We start from the raw sequence: 5,239 nt of genomic DNA, 5'->3' as shown, positions 1-5,239 counted from the left end.
ACTGGCACAAAAACAGAGACATAGACACTTGGAATCGAATTGAAAACCAAGAAATGAAACTAACATTTTACAACCATTTAATCTTTGATAAACCAAACAAGAACATACCTTGGGGAAAAGACTCCCTATTCAATAAATGGTGTTGGGAGAACTGGATGTCTACATGTAAAAGACTGAAACTGGACCCACACCTTTCCCCACTCACAAAAATTGATTCAAGATGGATAAAGGACTTAAATTTAAGGCATGAAACAATAAAAATCCTCAAAGAAAGGATAGGAAAAACACTGGAAGATATTGGCCTGGGGAAAGACTTCATGAAGAAGACTGCCATGGCAATTGCAACAACAACAAAAATAAACAAATGGGACTTCATTAAACTGAAAAGCTTCTGCACAGCTAAGGAGACAATAACCAAAGCAAAGAGACAACCGACACAATGGGAAAGGATATTTGCATATTTTGAATCAGACAAAAGCTTGATAACTAGGATCTATAGAGAACTCAAATTAATCCACATGAAAAAAGCCAACAATCCCTTATATCAATGGGGAAGAGATATGAATAGAACCTTCTCTAAAGATGACAGACAAATGGCTAACAAACACATGAAAAAATGTTCATCATCTCTATATATTAGAGAAATGCAAATCAAAACAACCCTGAGATATCATCTAACCCCAGTGAGAATGGCCCACATCACAAAATCTCAAAACTGCAGATGCTGGTGTGGATGTGGAGAGAAGGGAACACTTTTACACTGCTGGTGGGACTGCAAACTAGTACAACCTTTCTGGAAGGAAGCACTCAAGCTAGACCTCCCATTTGATCCTGCAATCCCATTACTGGGCATCTACCCAGAAGGAAAAAAATCCTTTTATCATAAGGACACTTGTACTAGACTGTTTATTGCAGCTCAATTTACAATCGCCAAAATGTGGAAACAGCCTAAATGCCCACCAACCCAGGAATGGATTAACAAACTGTGGTATATGTATACCATGGAATACTATTCATCTATTAAAAAAAATGACTTTACATCCTTCGTATTAACCTGGATGGAAGTGGAAGACATTATTCTTAGTAAAGCATCACAAGAATGGAGAAGCATGAATCCTGTGTGTTCAATTTTGATATGAGGACAATTAATGACAATTAAGGTTATGAGGGGGTGAGGAAAAACAGAAAGAGGGACAGAGGGAGGAGGGTGGGACTTTGGTGTGTGTCACACTTTATGGGGGCTAGACATGATTGCAAGAGGGACATTGCCTAACAATTGCAATCAATGTAACCTGGCTTATTGTAACCTCAATGAATCCCCAACAATAAAAAAAAAAAAAGAGAAAAAAAAAACATAAGTAGAAAAAAAAAGAAAAAGATGTGCAGGGATGTATAATAAACATTGTCTATTATATATAATTTTAATTTGTTTTTCTACTGTTAACAGAAAGTAAATCTCATCAATCAAGCATCATTTTCTGCCCAAATACCAGGTCTGTGTCTAATCTAAATGAATGCTAAAATGAAAAATAAAGTTTTATGAATGAATCAATGAATCAATTCTCTAATAGCTATATTGTTTAACATGAATTTTGGTTTAATATGAATACTGGTTAAATTTATAAACATTAATGTTTTTCTTCTTTAAATTATTTTCTGTAGTTTCACTACAGTATACAAAGACATTTATGTGTTTAAGTGTTTAAACAATTGTCCTTCAAACAACTTGTACCTCTTTATATTTCCCCAACAGGTGCATTTTCTTTCCTTTCTTTCTTTTTTCTTTTTCATCTTTTTTTTATTTTTTAATTTTTTAAACAAAGTCTTGTCCTGTAGGTGGGATAGAGTACCCACAACAACCTCAAACTCCTGAGCTCAAGCAATCCTTTACCTCCTGAGTGACTGTATAGCTGGGACTACAGTTGGCATCACCACACCAGGCTCCTTTTTCCCTATTTTTAGTAGAGGCAGGAGTTTTACTTTTGCTAAAGCTGGTTTCAAACCCCCAAGCTCCCGAGATCCTCCCACCTTAGCCTCCCAGACTATTAGTATTAGAGGAATGAGCAAATGTGCCCAGCCTGCCTTTTCTTCAACATGGTTATAAACAGTGATATTTTCAAAACTATAATCTGATAGGCATAGGATATTTTCATACTTTTATTCATTTATTATTATTCTTTTTTTCCTTTTACTTATTTACTCAACAAATATTCCTTTAATATTGATTGCACACCCTGCCATGAGCCAAGTGGTATTGCACATACTGGAGCATATAGTGTTCTATCTGTCAAATAATGCCTTAACACTCATGAGTCTTTGCAGGGAGGATGTTAAGAAAAATGAAATTAAAGGAATATTTGTTGAGAAAATAAGTACACACAATGTGTGAGCTATTTCTAAAATATATTAGGATAATAGCACTAATGGTAGTAATTGTGTATTTTAGATAGACATAAAAATCCTCCTTAAATAAATAATGTATAAAATGAGATCTGAGTGACCAAAAGGAGTCATGTAATAATGGATAGAAAGTAGCAGAAAAGAACAAGCTTTAATAGCAGCTAGAATAAAGGCAGCAGGTAGTGATAATTTCGGTAAGTTAAATAACAATTTAAACAGCAACACCACATTAAATAACACCTGGGCAAAGTGAGTGTGCACGATCTTGGTAAAGGCTGCATTTAGAAAAACAGAAAAATGTATGATCCAGAATTCACATGATTATTGTAGAGTAAGAGATAATTGAACTGAAAAAGAAGAACAAATCTCATGTTTTTAAGAGGTGTTTTTCTTTGTATAAAGCCAGGTAGGCTTAACCCTGGTGTTCAAATACAGTTATTTTTTTCAAATCATTTCCCCAGGACCATAAGAAAATAAGTAACAGCTAGTAGCTAGTTCTACTCCTTTGCTCAAGCTTTTAGAATGATCAAAGCTTTTAAGTCCATTATAAGTAAACTTTATTTATTTTTTCCTTTATTGTATCTATTCCATGTTAGAGTTAATTGAACATTATGGTTAAAAGATCACTTACAAACCAAGTTCATTGTTCAGTTATCTTTGAATTCTAAATGATTAACATAGGAATTAGAAGGAAAAATCTATAACCACTTCATTATATGTTCTGCAAATGCTTAATATGCTTCTTGAAAACAAAATCTTCTAGATCCATATAGGAAAATATGGCTTCTTGAACAACACTATATAGGTTAAAAAATGCATCCCTTTCTCTTATTTAAAACAACTATTTTAAGTTTAGAGTTAATTGTACTGTTGATGTGGAGATGGTATCACTAACCTAAAAGCAGGAACATTGGCACTTTGAGTAATTATTTCAAATTTTCCTTCTCAGTTTTTTTGTACTTTGATCTATGGAAAATAATGTTTTGTGCTCAGCAGAAATGTAATAGAGAGAATTTGTAGCATGTAAGATCTAAAACTCAATTTATAGGTAAGCTTACACTCTTAGAAAAGATTTTTTTAATAAATAAGAGATATAAGTGCATATTGACTAAATTATGATATATTCATATAAAGAAAGCAGTGTGTTCTTATAACAAACCCTTATCGATATGTGTATGTGTAGTTTTATAGAAAAATATTTGAAGAAAATGATTAGAAGACTTTGTTTAGAAGCCAAAACCAAAGTTATAATACTAAATCAAATTTTTATTTTCTATTTCAGAAAAATGAGAAGCACACAGCTAGAACTTGCTATGAAAAATCTTTTCTTGAAGAATCATGAAATTCTTGATAATTCTACCTGAATATGGCAATCATTATCAAAAAATGTTTCTGCTAAGGAATTAATGGTGTGGTCTTCTCACTGAAAGACAATAGTACTTTCCTTTTTAACTAAAAGATCTCATTATGATTTATGCTATATGATGCTTAATACATTAAATAGTCAGCCAGAGTTAGGTGGTTGATTCACAGTAAAAGTTGATGAAATTTTTAGGTAAGTTAAATTCTAAGAGATGCTTTCACTGAAAGTGAAAATACCATTCACTAATAAAGTTCCAGATGTTATTGTTATGTACCAGAATAACCTCAGGGACAATTTTGCATTGTGTTTTTTGTTTTGTTTTGTTTTTTGGCTGGGTCTGGGTTTGAACTTGCCACCTCCATCATATGGGGCCAGCGCCCTGCTCCTTTGAGCCACAGGCACCACCCTGCCTTGTGTTTTTTTATTATATTTTTCAAAAGAAAGTAAAAATAAACAATATACTGATTAGCTGAATAGTATTACATGTGAAATTATTTAACCTAAATATATGCTTCATATAACCAGAACAATATTTATTCCTCCTTTTGAAAGGGTAATAAAACTTTTTAAAATAATGAGAAAGATACATGTAAGACTCTTAAGTATGTCTTTCCAAAGACCTTTATTAATGCCAAGAGTCAAGATATTTCATTAAACTATACTCTGAGGTGCAACTCAGGAGGAGATGGACATTATAAAACTAGTTTACTAATACACTCACTGTGAATTTTCTTTTTCTTTTTTTTGTGGTTTTTGGCTGGGGCTTGGTTTGAACCCGCCACCTCCAGCACATGGGACCGGCGCCTTACTCCTTGAGCCACAGGCGCCGCCCCTCACTGTGAATTTTCAAACAATTCATATAGGTTCTTTACATTCTCTCACTGAGCACCAATGTGTATCGAACAATATAAAGGTTTTGCAATGTTTGTTAGCTTATGAAGAAAGGAACTATACAGTCTAAAAGATGCATGATATGTTATAACCTCTGCCTGATCAACTCTATCTGTATGTGGTCTCATAGCATAATGGTAAAGAGAACTTTGGCTCACATAAAAAGATCAAATCCATGATTCACATCCCTATTTTATAAAAATCTCTGTCTTCATAACGTGTGTCAAAAGATAACCCATGAATTTAGGGTGACTTCACTTTCCAATACTTTTTCCTTCTATCCATAAGAGCTAAGATTGATCCCTAGATAGGATATTTTTAGCAGTGAAGAAACTAAGATTTAGTGAAACTACATAATTTAACCAGGGTCTCTAAAATACATGACAAAGCTGAGATTAGAATTTATTCTTAGGAATTACTGTTAATAAAATATCAGTAAAGTTATCTTATAATTACAAACATGATATATATTGCATAAAATGTTAATTATAGTCGAAGAAGATGTTTAATTATATTTTGAAACTAAAATAAGGATGAAATTTGATTTCTATGTTTCCAAGTATTCCTTTATTTAATGATAATCTT

The sequence above is a fragment of the Nycticebus coucang genome, chromosome 1 (assembly GCF_027406575.1).
Source record: "Nycticebus coucang isolate mNycCou1 chromosome 1, mNycCou1.pri, whole genome shotgun sequence".
Taxonomy (NCBI): domain Eukaryota; kingdom Metazoa; phylum Chordata; class Mammalia; order Primates; family Lorisidae; genus Nycticebus; species Nycticebus coucang.
This window is presented reverse-complemented; position numbering follows the sequence as displayed.